The sequence below is a fragment of the Sciurus carolinensis genome, chromosome 18, assembly GCF_902686445.1.
Source record: "Sciurus carolinensis chromosome 18, mSciCar1.2, whole genome shotgun sequence".
Classification (NCBI taxonomy): domain Eukaryota; kingdom Metazoa; phylum Chordata; class Mammalia; order Rodentia; family Sciuridae; genus Sciurus; species Sciurus carolinensis.
This window is the reverse complement of record NC_062230.1, coordinates 35,796,072-35,817,499: the sequence shown is the minus strand read 5'-3', so window position 1 is coordinate 35,817,499 and position 21,428 is coordinate 35,796,072. Positions and strand designations below refer to the sequence as shown.

Below are 21,428 nucleotides of genomic sequence, written 5' to 3'. Positions count from 1 at the left end.
GTTTGTGGCAAAATTTGCTACAGCAAGAGTAGGAAAGATGATGTCATTACCATCACGTTCTCATTAAGTCCTTGCTTCCAGGTTAGGTTCTTATGATTTTTCCTTCTCCTCAATTAGAGTATCCAGTTGACCCCTTGGGCATGTGAAGAACTGAGCTCACAAGCACCACCACCTTGCTCATTTGAGACGCTCTCATGGGCTCGTGAACCACCTCTTCCCTGAGTGTGACTGAGTCAGTGATAGATGATGCATGAAGGCAGGAAGAGGGCACCTGACTTTTGGGGACAGATGAGACCGGCATGGCCAAAGACATGGGTGAACATCAGAACCAGCTGTCATTCCACAACCCCACGGCACAGTTCAGAGAGAAGGCTTCAGCCCTTCCTGCCACGGGGGCAGCATGTTATTCTCCAAGCCCCTTATGAGGTCGTGGGTGTGATGAGTCAAACTTTGTCTCTCTCCCTCCACCTGCTTCTTTCCTCCCAGGCTGACTTTTGATGGATTTTTTTTTTTTCTGGAAAAATTTCCTTTACCCATTGTATGCTATCATCTCAGTCATTTGTCTTTTAAGTAACAGTAGCAACAATAACAGCACAGATACTGTGATTACTATGGCAGTTATGTGTTGGATGTTTCTTTCCTGTTAAGCACAGCGATGGGAAATGGTTATGGATTACTTAACTTATTTTAGGAATGACACGGCGAAGTCCATGCTGTTGGCATCTCCAGGACAATACAGCACATACTCAGGGCCTCACACCTGGTTAGAGGGAAGCCTGGACTTGAACAGCCAGCTGTGGCTTTGGAGATGACCTGCATAATAGCCCTCAGCAGGAGCTTCCCTTCCCAGAGTCTGAATGCCAGGAACCACGTTATCTTCTTTTCTTTTATTTTTTTCCCCTTGTCACTTCAAAGGTCCTAAACCATTTCTTGGAAAACCAGCACAATCTCTTTGAAATAAATGTCTCATGTAAATGTACTCAATTCCTGGTGAGGGCTCCCATACAGAGGGAAATCTAGTAAAAAGCAGCCTGGAGAATTCCCAGGGAGCATGATTTGGTGGGAATACACCAGGCTGGGCTGGTATTTCTGCTCTGGCACTTGTTGGCACACTCTCTCCTGAGCCTCAGTTTCCCCACCTTTTAGGTGGGGGTAGTAATATCCAACCCAGAGTCCTCGAGAGGATGGGGGGAGTTGGGGTGCAGGCCAGTGGGGCACCAGGCTTTGTAAGAGACGCCCCAGGCAGCAAGGGCAGCATCGCCCGTCTCTCCCAGTGGCTACCCAAGTGCTCATCCGCACATGGGGTGCATAGTAGGCCTGGTTTTGTTGGAAGGCATTGATATTCTAATAGCGTGACTCTTAACGGAGTGTTTCTTTTTTGACAATTTGACCTCTCCAGTGATGTCATCAGAAAAGATTACAAGCTGGGCACAGTGGCGTGTGCCTCTGGTCCCAGGCACTCAGGAGACTGAGGCAGGAGGTCGGCTTCAACCTGCAGTTCCAGGGTAGCCTGGGCAATAGAGAAAGGCCCCAGGGATCCTGTCTCCAAAGATAAACAAAGAAAACAATTGTAGAACACCAAGCAGTTTCCTCACTTCATGTCGTTGCTTCAAATTGTATTCTCTTTTAGGGTTAAAAAAAAAATTACCAGAATCCTATTGAAATAAGATTTTAAAAATCAGTGAGTATTTTGCAGTGCATGCAGAAAGGATTGAGAAAGTTAGGATCAGAGCTAATGGTGTCCCTGTTGCTGCAGATAAGTCCTCCTGGGCATGATCACTGCTTCCCTGTGCCCTCCTCCCTCTCTTGCTGGAGGAAAGCCGCCATCTTTACTTCCCTGCCCACTGTGCTTTCCCTAGGGTCCACCCAGCAGACCCTGTGGCAGGAGGGTCTTTCTGAGACACAAATCTGACCGTGTCATTTCCGCAGCTGGGATTCTTCTGGCTTCCCATTGTTTAAGGGATTCCATCACACTACTTTCTGTGATTTCCTGGACTCTCTTCATCTGCCTTCAATCTTACTTCCTGCTCCTGCTAGCTTCGTGCCACACATTCTCCCCTCATGTAGCCCACTCTCTGTGTTCTTTTCTTGCCCCCAGGCTGCTGTGTGGGATTTCCCTTGGATTTCTACCTCACTCACTCAAATTCTTCTTAAGAGTCATCTCATGCCTCTGGATTGGGAGACTTCCTTCTCTACTCTGGGTTTCCTGCATCTCTCTTTATCCCAATTTTAATTTCCACTTGAACACAGACTGTTTTCTCATCTGTGAGTGTATGTTATATTACTGTAAAAACAAATGCTAATTTTGAGCCTACCAGCAGCTAGCAGAATAGACAAAAGTATCCCTAAATCAACCCTCACCACCTAAAACATAGTCAAGAAATACATAGCAGATGGATGGATGGATGGATGGGATGAATGGATGGATGCAAGACATTCTGCCAGGTGTCTGTGAGATTTAGAGAGGAACTTGTTTCTTTCTGATCAAATCCAGAGGATAACCTTGCAGAGCTAGATGTAACTCATGATGTCTGTGGATGCCTTAAGCATCCTGCATACTAGAGTGTGTTCAAGGGCTCTTCTCTGACCTCACACACAGTGGCTGTCTGAGCTCTGTAGGCTATTTGTAGCGAGTTTATTTCATCTTTGCAGAAAGCTGCCCAGTATAAATATTAGTCAGTTGATTTCACACAGAGTTAAAACAAGCTTTTAAAAGCCTTTTACCTCTCTTGTCCCCAAATAGGTACTTTAGACAGCTTCTCAGAGCCCAGGGAGCTTTGTGGGATTTGGTAAAGTGGAAGTTATGTTGTGTTCGGAGGTAGCCTTCTGGGAAACTGTCTTGGGATTGATGCTGCACTTGTGCAGAAAGGGTCGGCTACAGCGAGGGGTTTTAGAATGGCAAAGGTGGGGGTGGTAATCAAACTTCACAGCGCTTCTCCAGGAGGACATCTGGAGGTGCTCACCCCAGTGCCAGGGGATGAGGGAGTCAGGGCTTCGGATCCAAATGATCTGAGTTCAGTGCCAGCTTTGCCCATTAGCCCACACTGGTGATCACAGACCCGACTCCAGGCTACTGTTATGGGGCGCAACTTAAGAACAGACCGATCACCACTGAGAAGTCCAAATTTGAGTCTTTATTAAGCCAGCCGGCTGACTGTCTCACACGATGCCCCAAAAAATGGCCATTGGGAGATCAGCCCCGACCATACGGTTGTAGGGTTCTTATACCAAAAATCACATTAATCATAAGTGTCTGTTGCTATGATTCGAAATTACACATTAATATCATGAGATCATCGACAGAGGGGGAAGTGGGTCAAAATGACCCTTATCTAGGTACAAACTAAAGATTGGTCATTAACATCCACACAATCACTGCTCGCGTGGTACATTGTTTAGGAGCAATAGGAATCAAAAGAAAGCAATTTTTCTTTACATAGGATTATCATTCTGTATTGTTAAACATGTCACACTAAGTAACTGATGATGGGCACAGAGGCAGGGTGTTCCCATGGGAGAAGCTTATTTCCTACGTAACATGGAGTCTCAGAGCAAATGGAATCTGTTTAGTCAGTTCCCTTAGAGTCTGGCCTGTGACATTCTCATGGAGCCAGATCTGTCAGCCCATCACACTACATGACGTCCACACGGGTGGGTGGAACCAGCACTGTCCAACAGAAATATAATGCGGGGACTAGGGTGTGGCTCAGTGGTAGAGTACTTGCCTGGTGTGCATGAATTCTTGGGTTCAAGCCCAACCCTGGAAAAAAAAAAAGGAAGGAGAAATTAAAAAATAAAATGTGGGGCCCCTCATATGAGCCCCATGTGTAAGTTTTTAATGCTTTTCCAATAATCACGTTAAACAAAGTAAAAAGAAATAGGCAAATATAATTTCAGCATTCTGTTTGACCCAATATAGGCCAGTATGTCACCAAGAATGTTTAATTTTGCTCTATAACTCTGTACACCCAAACCAGTGTCATTACAACAGGCGATCCAACAAGATTGTCGAGGAGGTGGTTGTCATCCTTTTCCTTGCACCTGACACCAACAGGTCCCCCAGGTCAGACCCCGCATGTCAGATGCTTAGTGATCATGCAGGCTGGTGCTCAGGACATCAGGACTGTGGCAAAGCCGCAGGCCTGAGCAGTCACTCACGTTCCAAGCTTCTCCAGTTGGAATTGCAGCCCTGCTTCACAGAGAGCAAAAGGGGTGACACTGGAGTTCTCACATGCCCTGTGGTTCCCCTCTTGGAGAAAGGAGAGGTGAAAGGTCAAGGTCACAGCGCCCTTACCTCAGTGACTTGGCCCGTTCGTTTCCACGATGGGCCTGACGCCCACGGGCTGGGAGTGACTTCCCCTGCACTGCCTCCAGCGAACACCACGTGGAAGGCGGATTACTTCTCAAGGGCTGCCAGGAGGAAGAACCACGGATTGGGTGGTTTCAACAACAGAAATGTACTGGTCTGCAGTTTGGGCGGCCACCAGTCTGAGATCAAGGTCTTGGCCAGAGTGGTTCTTTGTGGCGTTTGAGAGGTGCATCCACCCCCTGCCTCTGTCCTTGGTGGCTGCTGGACCTGGCCTGCCATGACTGGGAGAGGCGCCCCCAGCCTCTGCTGCTCCTCAGGTGGCCTTCTGCTGAGGTGCACGTCTGTGCTGAAACTTCTCCCTGTGAGAAGATGCAGTGGCATCTCATTAGGGACCCTCCCAGCTCCCTACCCAGTATGACCTCATCTTTACTAATGACAGCTTCAGCTACAACGATCCTGGGGGCTAGAATTTGAACATTTGAATTTGGGTAGAAAACAAGTCAACTGATAATTATAGGCATTCAATAAAGTTAAACCGGATACCTGAATTAAGAATAATTGAATATAAAGATAATCTTTTGGCTTCATTAAGTAGGTTCCAATATTCCATCCTGCCTGAAGAAGGGACCTGTTGAAATTGAGTAAGGAAAACCCGCCAGGGAACAGAATGAGTGCTGCCAGCAGGCCTAAGTCACACTGTGGAAACAGCAGCAGAGTCTCACTGGACAGGTTTTAAGAATGCTTTTCAATAATTTTGAAAATATGTTTATTGGTGCTTTATGATTACAGGTATCAGTGGGATCCATTGAGATAGCTCTGTACCTGCATGTAGCTACTTTGGTCTATTTCATTCCCCCGTATTTCCCCTCTGCCTCCCTTTCCTCCCTATCCCTGATCCCATCCTCTGCTCTACTGATCTCCCTTCTGTTTTTATGAGATTCCCCTGACACACACACACCCCTTTCTTTTCTCCATAGCTTGTGCATATAGAGAAGACATATGACCCATAGGACTTTCTGAATCTGTCTTATTTTACTTAGCATCATCTCCATTTCCATCCATTTTTCTGCAAATGGCATAAGTTTTGTTCTTTATGTCTGAGTGAAGCCTCTTGTCTCTATTTTTGAATTAAATGTATTTAGCTTCATCAGCCTCAGTTTTCATAACCATTGCTGCCTCAGCATTGTTAGATAAATTAACTACAACATCTTAAGTTGCCCACAATTATTCGGCCAAACTTCTGCCCTGTTAGCATCTGAACAAAATCACCCACTGCCATAACCCTTTGCTCTTACCTACTAATAAGGCATTTTAAAAAAAATATTTCCAAAAATGCATGGCATTCCTTGGGTCCACCTTGATGTTGTACAAAACTTTTTTTCCTTCCTGGAGTCAACAGAGCTCTGTTCTCCTCCAAACTGTGCAGCCTCCTCAGCTCAGAGTTCAAACAGGCAGGTGTCCTTAAAAGACCACACGTCTTTAGCTACAGAAAATGAGTATTTCTGCACTGATCAAACCTCCACCCAGGATTTGAGGCTCTTGGCCTCTAGTAGTGTGTTGGTTGCTGTGTGGGCTTAGGGACCCTCATACTGGAGCAGAGCCGGTCACAGAACATGTTTGGTCTTACATATACTTAAGAAAACAGTGAGGTCTTCAGTACTGTCGTGTTTATGCTTAGTGGGGTGTGTTGAATTGGCAAAGCCCATAATATTTGAGGTCTCTCTTGTTCTGATGAGAAGTCTAGCCACATCATGTCTCCATTGCTGTAAGGTCCTGCTGCCTTTCCTGGCTCTCCACATAAAAGCTGCATCACACATCTGAGCCTTGTGATATCGCAAGACTTGTCAGGTCGTATGGATGTGAATTTTAGGAAGAAGTTTGGTGCAATAGAAATGTATGGGGAGTGCCTATCCCAGACATAACTCTCACGGACCGCCTGAACTTGGGGATGTAAGAGAGTTACCTGGACTTGGCTTCCAATTCTGTTGAATGTGCATGGAGGTCACCCATCCTGACTTCCTTCTGAGATTGTGTGTGAGGCTCAGGAAGAGGACATGAAATGCTCCTGGTAATCTTGACCTCCATCCCTGGCTGAGCCACTCTGATGCTGGTGATGGAGAAGATGACGGTCCTCTCTGCTGCTTACTTGAAGGCCCACCTGTTCCCTCCCTCTGTGTCTGCTGTTCTGAGCCTTTGAGTGACTTCTCAGCTCCCCTTTCGCCCTGAGTAGCTGCATCCTGGCATGTGTCACTGCTGCCTCGACCCCGACCTGGCCGGCATGTGTTAGGTCACCCACCCTTGCATGCCTGCGTATGCTGCGAGACCAGCCATCTACGCTTCTCTTGCTCAGCCCCTTAGTTTGCAGGTCCTGTGACTCAGAAAATATCCTGGTGGCTTTCGTTTTCATTTTTGTAGTTGAGTCTGACACTCTAGGTATGAGTTTTTCTCCTACTTCCTCATTGCATCTGGCCTTCCGGCACGTTTTCTGCCATCTTGCCATCCCACCTGGCTCTTCCCTGCTCACCCTTCAACTTGGTATAGACATCAGTTCTCAGTTCTCCAGGAAAGCTGCTCTTGATTGACCTTTAGTTCTTCATCCTTCTCCTCTGGTGGCACACGTCCATTGCACTCTAAGCCCCTGGACTGCCCCTGGGCTCCCGCCATGCTGCAGCGGCAGGGTGCCTGGGCTGTGTCCATCTCGCTCCCCTGTGTAGCAGGCGATCCATGCACATCCATCCCTGCCATCCAAAGGATGCTCAATACCTCGCTGCTGAAACAATTGCATGAATATCATGTTCTTGCCTATTTGAATAGTTCACTGCCCTTGCTTTCTGGCAGTCTCTCCTAATTTCATTTCTTCCAAATCCAAGTATAATTCATTTTATGACAGACTTTTTTTCCAGTTGGCCAACTATTAGAGTCTAAAACTTAAGCAACACATAATGAAAGACAAGGTCATATTTTATCATCTTAGCCTCTTGCAGTAACCAGATTAGACACCTTTCTACAAGAGAGGTGAATGCAAGCCAACCGATATTTATCATGTCAAATACCTGATTACAAAATGCAGAAGCAGTGGAGGGAAATGTAAAAAATGATACAGGAACCTGCCCAGAAGGAGCTTCTGGTCTTGTGAGAGATCTAGGATTTCCATGCACAGAAATTGGATAATGAAAAATACACTCCAATTTTTGGTTTTGTAAACTCATTACATACAAGATAGGGGAGGTAAGTATTTGCCGAGTCGTAACCATGTCAGGTCTCCTCAAACTATGTGATCATTTGAGCTATGGTGGGTATCCAGGTTAGGGCAGGGGCTGAAGTCGAAGAAGATATGCTGGTGAGTGGCAGAAGGACATGAACTCTCTGGACCTGAGAAGGACTTTGTAATGTGGCATGAGAAGACCTGATTCTGAATTATGGGCGTGGAGGACACAGTGCCCATGCTAGACCTTAATTTGGGTGGATGCTTAACTTCGCCTCTGATGGGGTATTTCAGCATCCGTATCTAATCCTGGTGGAGAGGGCCTGTGGTCCTCTCTTCAGCACTGTGACTTGATCTTTTTAATTTTCCAAACCTAGCGTGAGCCCCTTGGTGACATCCTTAGTGGGATACTTTAGTTGACAAGAGCCACACACAGCTCTGTCTCTCCAGGCTACCTGGGGTGTGTGGTGACCTCCTCTCGCAGGGCATCTCTCCATTCCTCACTTTAGAAACTGGCAGAGACTCCCCCACGTGGCTCTGATGGAACAGGTGACAGTGACTTTAACCATCTGCAGGGTGACCCTAGGCAAGCTACTTAAAGGCATAGAGCCAGCCTTTTCCTTTGTGAATTAGGCTAAATGTGGTCTTAGTAGCAAGTGGTGCTCACTTCAACTCATCTTGAAAGTGGATTGACACTGATGTTACCCTGGTGTTTGGACTGAGCATCCCCCCACCTTTCTTTAGAAAAGAGTGGGCTGATCAATAGACAGAGGGGAAAATGCACATTTAGGATATCTATGTTAATGCATAAAAAGTGCTATCTATTTTCAAACATCCCCAAGTTAAAGTAAGTGGTCAAACTGATACTGATTTCAGTTATCCTGAACAAAATTACATTCACAGGTTATATTTAATTTTAAGGTACTTTACAAATGACATTATACACCTTTTTTTAAAAAAAAACCACACAATTAGAGCTATGTCATAATGAAGTTTCTTTTATGATCTTTTAACTCTTTAAATAGGTTATGTATAAAATCTTTTGGCATAATAAAGTATAAAAGTCTCACACACACACACACACACACACACACGTGGGCTGGAAGGAGGAGATGGACTGTGAACATTTGTTTAGGATCAAGGTTTCCTCCATGGGCAAGAAATTGCACTGGAGTAGAGTTTAAAAGGCGTTTTCTATTTGTCCCCTCAGGAAAAGAGTTTTTGCCAAGGTGTGGTGGCATACTTCTTCTCTCTGCTTGTTCATCTGCCCTTCTGTCCCCATGACTTTGTGGTGACTGTGGTCAGCAGCTCAGGTTGTTAGAGATGACCGGTGACGGTGGTGAAGGGTTGGCATTGGTAGCAGACCCTCATGGTGACCTCATCTCCTCTGCTGTCACCAGGATGGTATTTATAGCAGTTTAAAGTAGTAGGCGGAGCTGGTGGTGGTGGTAAATGCCTGTGATCCTAGTAGCTTTGGAGGCTAAGGCAGGAAGATCACAAGTTCAAAGCCAGCCTCAGCCATTTAGTGAGGCCTTGTCTCAAAACGGAAAAAAAAAAAAAAAAAAGACTGAGGATGTGGCTCAGTGGCTAAACACCCCTGGGTTCAATCCCTGGTACCAAAAGAAAGAAAGAAAAATGAGTAGCTGGGGTCCTTTTCCTGCTCTTAACAGTACATTGAGGTGAAGATAAAGGCCACGGAGACCTTCCTCTATGTTTGTTGTGAAGCTTTCTATGAATGTATGATTATTTGAAAATAAAAAGTTAAAAGTCACAGGAGTCATAAGCTTTGACTCTGGAGTAAGATTTAGATCGGTACAAGTTTTATTATGCTTGATCATGGGGTGTGGGGGGGAGGGGGATGGCAAGGACAGTGGAACGAAAGGACATCGCTTTTCTGTGTTCATACATGAACACATGACCATGTTCAATCACAAGAATGGGAAGTTAGACTCCATGTATGTGTGATATGTCAAAATACATTCTACTGTCACATGTAACTGAAAAGAACAAATAGAAAAAACAAATTTTATCATGCCTCCGTGGGTGACCTCTGATCATTTGCTTTGCCTCTTTGACGTCCCAAAGCCGTGACCTCTAAGATGAAGATAGTGTTTGCGACCACATCTTGGCACGCACAGAGGTCAATTACAAATCATGGAAAGGATCTCAGATTTGGAGAAAGACTTCAATTTGTGTTTGGATCTGCTGTTTAGATGTAGATCCTTAGCTTTAAACCTTTCTTATCTGTGAAGCGGGTGAGCTAAAACAAGTTTGATACAGCTCCTGTGCAGGTGAAGTTCAGTAGCGTATATGAACTACACAAAGTGACTGACATCGTCTGATACTTAGAAGGTGCTCAGTCACTCACGGCTGCTCTGGCTGGCCACCCCTTGGTATTCATAAAAGGTAATACTAGGGCACACTAGCCTGTGTCACGCAGAGATGGGTGAGGCCTTGTGCCACGTGCTTTTCTGCAAGAAATCCTACAGGGCCAAGTTGGGCTGCTGCAGTGGGGACAAGTCTCTCCACACGGCAGAGCAATAGCGGATGGCTTTGACCTTGTCCTCTGTGCCCAGGTGCCAAGTGAGTCAGAGCCTATCTTTGCAAGAGTAGGGATGAAGGAATGAGCTCGGGATCCCTCTTGCCATCCACAAAACATTCTGAGTGCTTGTGTGTGTGTGTGTGTGTGTGTGTGTGTGTGTGTGTCCAGACACTAGAGGCAACAGGAAGAAAAGCGAGCAGACAGGTCCTCCTGTGCTCACGGAGTTTACCCTTGAATTCAGGCCAGATAGGAAATTGTGTACATCATGCCCACCTTTGACAAGGCTTTTAAAGGACAAGTCGGGGTGCTCTGAGCCCCTGGGACAGTGATGAAGAAGATAGGAAACCCATTTTCCTAAGTACCTTCGGGGTCCTACCCTGGCCTCAGGGGCTGCTAAGTTTTTAAGAGCATAAAGCTCAGCATATTTCGCTCTGGAAATATCACCTCAGAAGTGCCCATATCTAGGTTCTCGACTTGTACATAGTGCCATAAATATTTGATTGTCACCAACTTTCGAGGAGTTGAGAAAAACAACCTCTACATTGTCTTCTGAACCTCCAAATGGAAAATCAGGATGGAACATTTTGCAAACATGACACCTCGTCATTGCAAGTCTGCCACCCACTTAGTTGGTTTGTGTTTCTAGGGCTGCTATTTGTCAGATGCAGCAAGATGGCTTCTGTCCTCTCTGAGCTTCCCTGGCAAGGCTGGGAAGTGAAGTGAAGCAAATTGCTTCCGCTGGAATCTGTGAAGTGGATCTTTGTTATCTCTTTGCATGTTTGTTGTTGTGAATTACGGCCTCAGGGCACCTGCAGAGTCCTTTGTAGGAGAAGTGCTTTTCCATAAACCAGCGTAGTTAGAGACTAAGGTTTGTGTGCTTCCCAGAATGAGGTGGCATCAGAAACCATCTCCAAGAATTTAAGAATCCAGAGTTGAAGAGTCAGCAGATTGGGGTGAGCAGCACTGAGCAGTCCTGTTAGCATGAGCAAGGCTGGGTCTGCACTGCGCCAGCTCCCGTTCACTAAGGTGATGGAGGCAAGGCTCTGGTGAAGTGTGCATCTTCAAAGCCTAGGGTAAGATTGCCACTTAGTGGGTGCCCAAAGAATGGTTTCTTACCGCCATCATTGTCATCTCCATCACCGTCACCACCATCATCACCACCCCAGCATCACCACCACCACCACCTTCACCATCACCACCTTCACCACCATCTTCACCATCACCACCACCACCACTACCACCTTCACCACCGCCTTCACCACCACCACCACCATCACCACCACCACCTTCACCACCACCACCACCCCATCTTCACCATCACCACCTTCACCACCACCACCACCACTACCACCTTCACCACCACCTTCACCACCATCACCACCTTCACCACCATCTTCACATCACCACCACCACCACTACCACCTTCACCACCACCATCACCACCACCATCACCACCTTCACCACTACCATCACCACTACCACCTTCACCACCTTCACCACCTTCACCACCTTCACCACCACCTTCACCACCTTCACCACCACCATCACCACCACCATCACCACTTTCACCACCACCTTCACCACCATCTTCACCATCAGCACCACCACCACTACCACTTTCACCACCGCCTTCACCACCTTCACCACCTTCACCATCATCATCAACACCATCATAATCATCATCTTCATCTCAGTATGAACAGAAATTCTTCAGTAAGACCAGGTTAAGTTAAGATTCAGGTTCCTCCACTTGCTACTTTACCAGTTCCCATAGGTTGGAAAATATTTTTCTACTAATTAGGCATCTCATTTTTCTCGTCTTCAAGGGAGGTTGTAATGTCTTCCTCATGGGGTTTGTGAGGATTGAAGTGTCTGACACACAGTAGGTGACAGTCCAGTCCAGCACCCTCATCTCTTTGTGTTCTTCAGAGGCAGAACTTTGCTGGACTGGAAGGAACGAGTTTCGTCCTCACAAAGGGACATACATGCTTAAGTATTTTTGGATGATAAAACTCATTCCTCCAGATTTCCCCCCTAAAGCTCCATAAGACTCTCATTTGGAAGAATATGTAACACTGTTGGTACTTTATGAAAAAGGAAACCGGGGCACACAAGGGTTAGGTGACATGCCAGCAGCTCCACCAGTGTGCCTTCTTCATATTTGACTTGGATCCCATGTCACAGCCTTAGTAGCAGGTGGGGGTAGCAAACACAGGAGATTATACATAGCATAGGGACTTTTCTTTCATTTATTTTACATTGCAAACCAATTCACTCACATGGAGATTCCACAATGCTAACTCTTACTGTTCTGTGCTTATTCTTCTCCCTGTTTATTTAAAGATTATCAGTGTGGTGACCCCTACATGGATTTTGCAACCCAGAGGCATCCCATGCAGGATATTTTCCCTGGAGTTGTGTATCAGAACACTCCAGGGATCTCTGTGCTGTTGCCAGAGGAAGTGTATAAGTACATCCCGGGTAGAGTCCTGACTTAAGAACAGTCCCAGTGGGGCTGGAGTTGTGGCTCAATGGTAGAGCGCTTGCCTAGCATGTGTGAGGCACTGGGTTCGATTCTCAGCACCAAATATAAATAAAAGAATAAAATAAAGATCTATCAACATCTAAAAAATTATTTTAAAAAAACCCAAAACAGTACAGTCCCATTTACTCAGGGGTGAAGCCCAGTGTCTCATGGCATGGATGAAGGGCCAGTGGATCTCCCAGGTTGTTTTTACCTGAAACTCCCTTCTCTGTTTAGGCTGTTTTCTTTCCAATTGGTTTTTAGTCTTTTCATCATATTTCTCCAGAACACCAGTGTTTTGCTGGGGAAGTCACCCCTGGTCTCACCCTTGCTCCCAGGTCGGAGGACAGGAGTTTGACTTTGCAGTTATGGGTGAGGACGAGGGGTTCCTGGCTCTTGAGGAAGTCTGCTGTCCCCATGTGCTGAGCTTCAGTCTGGCAAGGGAGAGCCAGGCTCCCTAGGTTGGGCGACTCAGAGGGGGAGCCAGCAAATCCCATCAAGGAACCGGGGCACTGGCTTCACCCCTGTCTGAGCCTTGGAGCATCTCCAGGCTGCAATTGGAAAAGGGGCGGAGGGTGGGGCACATGCTGTTGACCCAGATTTTCTTTCTGACTTTAGGGAGCTGGCATTTTTTAAAAAAGAAAAGAAAATCCCCAGGGGCTCTCAAACTAGTACCTGCCGGTCAGACCAGCAGGAATTCTTCCGGGAGCCTCTTCCACCCTGACCTCCTCCTCTCCTCGCCTGTGCGCTTTAATTATAAGCATAACCACCTGAGCAGTCCACCATCCCGCTGGTCCAGTATGATCCCTCTTTTCCTAGCAGAGAGTTCTGCCATAAGCAGCTTCCACCAGAAGGGCAGGTGGGACCCTGCGAACCTCTCCCTCACTGACAAGGAAGACATGACCAAACGAAACTGAAATTGTTTTGACGTTTCCCTCTCGTCATTGTAGTTTTAACAATAAAGGAAGAACAACATATTTGCAGCTTTAAATAAAGGAGCTGCTTTTGGCATTGATGTGTGGCTTCAGTAGGGATTTTTTATTTATTTTTTTGCAGAGGGTTTTATTTTTTCTCATTTGGAGAAAAGAAAATAATAATGAGCTAGGAAAAAACTAAAGTTGAAGAAAAGGAGAAAGCACGATGCCTGTTCTTTTTCGTCGTAGCGTTTATCATCCCTGGGATTTGGTGGGCATTGGTGTGAGACTGTGTGATACACCTCTTGCCACACTTGACTCTGAAGCCTGGCGACAGAGATGGTTGGGGATGTCACTTCCCATTTCATCCAATGTGAATTAACGAATCTGTTTATTTGCTGCTTTCAGCCAGGACCTGTGTGTGTATTGTTTGTTGCAATTCGATTTTTAATTTGATCCACACAATCACACGCCAAAGATGCCCATTAAATGCAAGCAAATGCTGGGGCCCAAGGTCTTGCAACGACTCGTTTTAAGTTCACACAGCCTGTCTGCAAAGGAGCTGGACTTCAAACTCCTCCACATAATCACGAGGACCACATTTTAACTAACCAGACAGTGTTGTTATAAAATCATTCTCTGATGTCCTCTCGGGAGTTTCTTATTTACCTATGGCTATCTCTTTCTCTCTTTGAGCTTTCTTCATCCTCCTGTGTCTCTTGCCCTGCTACCTCCAAACACTCCTGTCCCCTCTTAAAAAAATTAAGATGGTAGCAAGCTTCCCAGCGGATTTTATAACTTTGCATACCATATATTTAGTTTAGTAATGAAAAATCCCAGCTCCAGGCGATGCGTAGAATAGCACTTCTAATGTTATTTAAACAGCTATTAATGTAGTTGAGCACTGTGTGTGTGTGTGTGGTGTGTGTGTGTTCCTTTCTTGTACATAATCATCTGCTCAGTGGTGCACTCTGAAACTGAGAGCAGCAGCCAGAGGAGGAGCGAGCCGTGATTGATGGGCCAGGCCTCCCTTGCAGAAGAGTCCCATCTGGGGTTGGTTTTGGGTGCAGTCAGATGTTGAGGGGGAGGTCAGCCAGGCAGCCTCGGCTCCCCGTCCTTCAACACCCTGATCATCCGCACAGTGCCCAGCGTGCACACCCTCGCTCCTAATTGAGGGTTGGTTGGGGCAGATGCTTTGTGATGTGGGACCAAAACAGCTGCTAAGTTTATGGAGGAGACAGAATGCAGACGGGTGCAGCAGGTATTTTTTTTTTCATTTAATTTTTCACTTGAAATTGTGATTCGAATGAAGCAAAGCCTTTACCCGCGCTGAGTCTGTGCTCTCTGGAATTCAGAGTTTGCGTCGTGCATCAAACCTGGGCTAAGGAGTTTCTGTGAAGACTGTGTGTGGGGTGGGTGGAGGGGGCTTTCTGCTCTGTGTGGAGCTGGGCTGGTGGCAGAACCAGCAGGTTAATGGTGTCATTCTGAATTTTCCTTCTTTGTTCCAGTGCCCCTGGGGCATGATGCCGTTTAGCTCCTTTCAGTTCAGCACAAGAGGCTTTCTCTGAATATGCGCGATTTCTTGCCAGAGAAGTAGATCAGACCGGGCTACTAAACTGAAGTAAAGCAAACTGTCAGCCAGACTGAAGGCTGCAGGCGACACCAGGAGTGTGCCTTTTCCTCCAGCAAGTCCGCATCAGGGGGCGCCAGGGGGGTCCCGAGGCGGGAGCTGCTGCTTCTCCTGGCTTTGCGGGCAGGTGCCATCAGCTTGTTTATCAGGCTTTAAAAATTCCTGTGTATTCTTCCTTTATAAGAATTGGCTTGAGTGCGGGAGGGATTTGGGGAGGTAAGAAATAGCCTGGGGATGTATAAATTCCAGAAGCAAAAAGGGCGGGGCGCTTCAGAAGTTTGACTGTCAAAGCTGGGGAGCACATGCGCACACACAGGAAAACACCTGATTATCATCAAGTCCACCTGGGCAGCTTCAAAAACAGGCTCCTTTCCTTCTGGGGAAAGGCAGGCAGTTACAATGAACGGCGTAGACCATTTCGCGCTCCGCCACGTAAAGGCTATTCCTCCATTGAAATGTGGTTTGCATTCGATCCTGCGACGAAATATTCTGCAAAGTCCAACTGGCTGCCACTCTTTGTTCTCTTATTAGTTCTCCCAAACTACTTTATTAAGCCACTCAGGGCGATACCCGGGAGGGGGAGGAGGTCTGAGGAGCAGCAAGGCACACAGCTCCATCTCCCCAGCCTACCTCGGGGAGGGAAGGCGATACAGGGGCAGGGGCGGAAGGACCTGGAGCAGGCGTGGCTCCCTGCATGTGCGCATACACGAGGCTAAATAGTCAGATTACAGCGTTCCTCTTAAAATAGCAATAATATTCTGGCTATTTCATGCTTCAGTAAAATATTTAAATTGAAATGACTCTTTTTTTTTCTTTTAGGAATCAGACTTGGTTCCATTAGAATAATCCTTTTGCTCTCAGTAAGGGAATGCACACTACCCATTGGGGTGCCGTAGGTAATGACGGGGTTCCACATCCTCACGCTGGTTTTTGAGTTGCTCTAATGGACTGATAGGTTTGGTGTTTGGGGACAAGGAACTTTCTTCTGCATTGCTCCTGACATCAATCCTTTAGTTCAAACTTCTACTTGATTTTGCAGCAGCAATAGGGGGTCTTTAAGCATGAGGCTGGGGCTTCTTCCCACTGCCTGCTGGCCCTTCCCCTTTCGTGTATTTAGCAGCCACCCAAGAAAGTCCTGGCACTCAAAATTGGATGTGAGGTTTGCAGAAGCTCTTCCAGCACTTGCTGGGTGATGTGGGGGACACTGGTGAGGCAGAATCACCCTCTGCAGGTACACCCACGTGCACCCTGACTCTGCAAATATCCCAGCCTCTTCCACTGTTCCACTTATTTAGGGAAAGGTGGGGGGTTGGCATGGGGTTGGGAGGAAGCAGGCAGCTTCTGGGAATGAGGGAATGTCTAGCCGGGAGGCTCCGTTCATTTCGCGGGTCACCGTCACCTACTGGAGTTGGCGTTAGCTTTCAACAGGACCCATTTGTGAGCCCAGGCTGTGCCGAGACCTGGAGTGGCAAAGTGCCCTTAATGTGAGTGTATTTTTCCAGAAAGTGCATTTCAGCCAAGCTGAGAATCTAGGAACATCACTTGGGAGGGAACAAAGACATCTCTGAAGTCATTTGAAGGTGGAAAGTAATTCCACAGGAAGTACAATGATCTTAATTAAATATTAGCTGTAATTAGCCTAAAGTGCAAATGTTGGGAATATTAATTAGGGTCTCTCTGGAACGGCTGTCGGTGTTAATAAGTAACTGCAGGGGGTCCCCCCAACATCTGCTTGAGAATTCCAGGTACAGGATGAACCTAGAGCCTCAGGTACCGGGATGCTAACCAGAGGCCTCTTTGCTGCCATCGACGTGGTCCTACGCACCTGCGCCCTGTGTTGACCAGAGTGGTACAAGCTTCTGCAGAGCAGGTGGTTTGCCCTGGCTCCAGCTGGCCTCTATGGGACTTACTCGTCGTAAGACAGGCTCAGAGAATTCTGTAGCCGGGCCTCAGATTTGAGACATGGTGCAGAGGTTTCCCAAGTGGCCGTCCCACCACTTGCCAAGGGCCGCCTCCCTTACCTGGCAGGTAGAATTGCTGGCATCAGCACCAAAGCCCCCGGGCCTGACCTCCCCACAGCAGGACACAGAGAACAGATCTCGGGGCCATGATGTACGTGATGGGAAGGGGTTTGCATATTTAAGATGAGAACCTGCCTCCCTGCTGGGTGGTTCCTTTGCCAAATGAGAGTTGCCTGGGCAGTGGATGAAGATGGGCTTTGGCTCAACTCCTGGTTTCTCTGCAAAGGACCTGTGGCTATGACCTTGCACAGTGGTTTCCCAGGTCTGGCGGGGAGTGTCTTTGACTGCAAAGTGCAGTGGGGTTGGCGATGCAGACCTAGGCACTCTCGAGCGCTGGGGTCCACACACAGTCCTTTGAGTGGGGGGCTCTCCCCGGAACGAGTGCAGGGTGTTCAGCAGCATCCTTGGTCGCACCCTAGACACCCAGAGCACATCCTCCCCTGGCGGTGACAACTAAGAATGCCTCCAGTCACTGCCTCCTGTCCCCTAGTGCCCCTGTTCAAGAGCTACTGGTGTAAAGTAACTGGCAGGGTGCTTGGCATCCCCCAGGCCTGAGGTGCAGGGCAGTGTGGTTCAGTGTCTGCTGACCGCCAGCCAGGAAGCTGCCTTTCTGAAGGAGCACAGAAGCCCAGGGCCAGGAGGGGCTTCTCCTTAAAAGGCGACTTGTGCTGAGTTTGCAGCCTCTGCGTGTGCATGTGTGTGCATGCACGTGTGAACACACATGCACGTGTGGTTACAGAAAGGCGACGGTGACATCTGGTGATGGAAAGATTCTGACCGCTCCTTTTGTTCCGTTCTCAACACCACCATTCTCCAAGGGTAGCTGACGGCGCCTGCCCTTTGTTTGGGTAGAGTACACCCCCTTCCCCTCTTGTCCCCCTTTGGACCAGCTCCATCCTGTGTTTGCAATGAAGCGTTCCTAGCAATGCCTCATACCTAGTGGCATCTGCCACAGTCATTAGAAACTCCTTCTGTCCAGGCCCAGACACATAGTCTAGGCTTTGGGGGCTGTGTAGTCTCGGTCTCAATTATTAAACTCTGCCATTGTAGCACAAAAGTAGCCAGATACAATATGGAAAGAAGTGAGCAGGGCTGTGTCCCAATAAAACTTCATTTACCAAAAGCAGGGGCGGGCTAGATTCACCCCCGAGTCCCTCACCAAGTCCCCTCTGCTCATCCAGCCCGTCTCCTGCTGCTGGAGCGAGCTTCAGGGCCCAGAGTTCTTTACTCAAGCACACACTCCCTCAGCAGAGTCTGGGGAATGTGACTGCAGCTCTGGCCTGCTGCTGGCGCTTGGGGACAGCACGGGGGACAGGGCACAGTCTCCTGTCCTCAGGGAGCTCGCAGGCACCTACACAGGCAGCAGTGGTTCTTGGGGTGGTGTGAGAAGTGGCCACAGCAGTGGCGGAGCCTGGAGCTGCGTAGGTGTCAAGGAAGGCTAGCTGGAGATGGGAGCCCTTGACCTGGGACCTGAACAAGAGGAGCTTTCATGCAGAGGGGCTGTGGGTGTTGGCGGGATGGACTGTGTTCTCTCCCACAGCAGATGGGGACTTCGAGAGGACAGGGTGCTTTCTCATTCTAGCACAGAGATCCGGTCCCAGCAGGGAGCTCTTGCAGTGCAGGTGTTCGTGGCCAGTTCTACGCTTCCCGAGGTTCCTGTGCAGGGTTGTGAAAAGTATTTCCTCTGGAGAAGCTGGGACTCTGACCTCTGTGTGACCGTGGTCTCTATCTGTGCTTACACATCATTTATGCCCCGCTCTGGGGTCACACCTGGAGTTTCCCCAAGTCTAACTTTCCATTCAGAGATGGAGCAGGTGGGAGATGGCAGGAGATGACACACTCCTGGACCGAAGCCAACTCTAACATGGTGAATTCCCTTTGGAAGATTCTAGAGAGGCAGACATTTTGGTCAAGCATAGAGAAGTAGTGTGGCCATGAGATTTCCATCTATGAGGGCATGTTCCTCGAAAAGCCCAGGGAAAGAAGAAGACTCTAGTTATGAAATAGCTGAGGAATTTTGTTTTCTCTTTTTGAGTCAAGACTCTTTGAGTTGTAACAGAAAAACTAGCTTAGAGAAAATAAGGCAAAGGGTACAACATTTCAGTTATGCAAGATGAATAAGTTCTGCCATGCTAATACACAGCGTGGGGATGAACGTTAGAAATATTGTGTTTTTTTATACTTGAAATGTGCTAAGAGGATACAACTTAAATTAAATCTTCTCACCACGCACACACACACAGGCAAATGGTAACTGTGTGGAGGTGACAGCTAAGTAACTGGTTGGAACGTGGTGATCTTTTCACAGCATATATATATCTAAACAACAAGTTATATAGCTTAAATATGTACAATTTTTATGTTAATGATATCTCAATAAAGCTGTTGGAAAATAGTACATTTACTCACGTAACTAAAACAAACAGGGGTGTTACTAACTCAGGTAGAGGCAGATGCCAGACTTTGAATGATGTGGCAAGAACTGAGTTGATACCTCTGAGTCCCTCCGTGCCGTGGTCCCACTTCCTGTGAGTGGCCACACCTGTTTGCAGGTCTTCTTCAAGTGTCAGTTCTTGGCAGCTGCCGACTTAGGTATGTTCACAGCTGCCAATCGCAATGAAAAGGAAACTTCTTTCCAGAAACAAGCAGCAGAATTCAGAGTGAACCAGGCTTACCTCAACAGTGGGCTCCCTAAATAGATAGGCGTGAACTGAAATCCCCATGACTGTGGCAATAGGACCTTCTGATTGGCCAGGCTGGTGTCACATGGCTATGCTACCTGGTAACAGGGCTGGCATCAGGAGGGCTGAGTGGGAATGCTCCCCAAAGGGAACAGGGCTGTTTCTAAAGCACCTGAGTGAAGGCTGAGCAGCAATGACAATAAGCGTGCTCTCAGTTTTCCAAGCAGAGATGGGGTCCCACTGGCCCCCAGAAGCCCAGCCTCAGCCCAGGCAGACCCTCCAGGGCCACAGATGCCACAGAAAGTGCTGGAATGGAACACGTGCACATTCTTGCTTCCAGTGGCACAGACATTTGGAAAAATGAGTCTGGAGGAGGAAGGAGCCTGCTGGAAAGGTTCTCACTTGTAAAAGGTTTTAAACTTATCCCAAGCTCAGTTCTCTTCCAAGTGTCATCTTTAACATTCTAATTAAGGGTCCTCTCTCAACAAATCTGTGTGTTCTTCTGAGAGCACCCTCCCCCAGCATCACATTTATGCTGTGCTCAAGCTACTTCAGGGGAATGTGCTCTAGAATGTTCCTGGCGGATACTGAGGAGATGTGCCCTCCCATCATTACAGGAGGGGAGAGGGCGAAGGTCACAGCTAATTGACCACAGACAGTAGGAGAGGCCACTATTTGGTGTGCTTAATTGCCAGGCTTTTTATATTTTTTCTTTATTTCTGACTGTGTGATCACATCTCTTGAGACCATGGAAAATTTGGACCTCTAGGTTATCATTTCTTATGCCTTCTGTGTGAGTATGAGTGAGTGTGAGTGTGTATGTGTGTGTGTGTGTGTGTGTGTGTGTGTGTGTGTGAAAGGTGGTAGAGTTTGGAGGTTGGAGGCGGAGGGAGAAAGATGTTTCCTGAAATGGAAACATTTGAATTCAGGCTTTTCTTGTTTTTTTTTTTTTTTTTAATTCTTTGGACTTGACTGTAATTATCACACTGCATGTTTAGGCTATAACTGAAGGACGAATTGTTATATAATATTCTGTGCTTATAAAAAAATAAGACCTGGGTTGGGGGAAAGGCATCGATTGATTAATAGGGCTAAGGAGAGTTAAGTTCAACATTTTCCAGAAAAGCTTCATGTGGGGATATCACAGGGGACATCTTTGTCTAAATTAGGACCTAAATTCTCCTTGGCTATTCCACATGGGGGCTGGGAATATCACACACACACACACACACACACACACACACACACTGGGGCCATTAAGAGGACCTTCCCACACCCATGATGTGAGCCAAGTCACATAAAACTTTGATTAAATTCAAATGCTTAGATGAATTGTCTCTCCTCTCAAGAACACACTCGTTCAATTTAATCTCTCTTGGCACTTTAAGTATCAAATCGAGGCTCCGCTGTCACTGTAGACAACTAACTACATGCTCACGACTTCCAAAATGGGAATGAAATGAGGATCTGCCCTGAAAAATCCAATCCAGGAACATACAGACCTGCACAGTCTTGAAATCTCGGGTCGGAGGACTGGGGCAAGCGGCTTTATGGTCTGCGCCTCGCCTTCTGCATCTGTGAAATGGGGATTGATGAGGTTGT

The 21,428-nt window shown here is 47.3% G+C and overlaps 1 protein-coding gene across 23 annotated transcripts in view; it reads left to right on the top strand.

Annotated features, from left to right (window-relative positions):
* Positions 1 to 21,428, top strand: part of Rbfox1 (RNA binding fox-1 homolog 1) — a 1,331,252-nt gene that overhangs the window by 1,147,090 nt on the left and 162,734 nt on the right. The window lies entirely within an intron of this gene.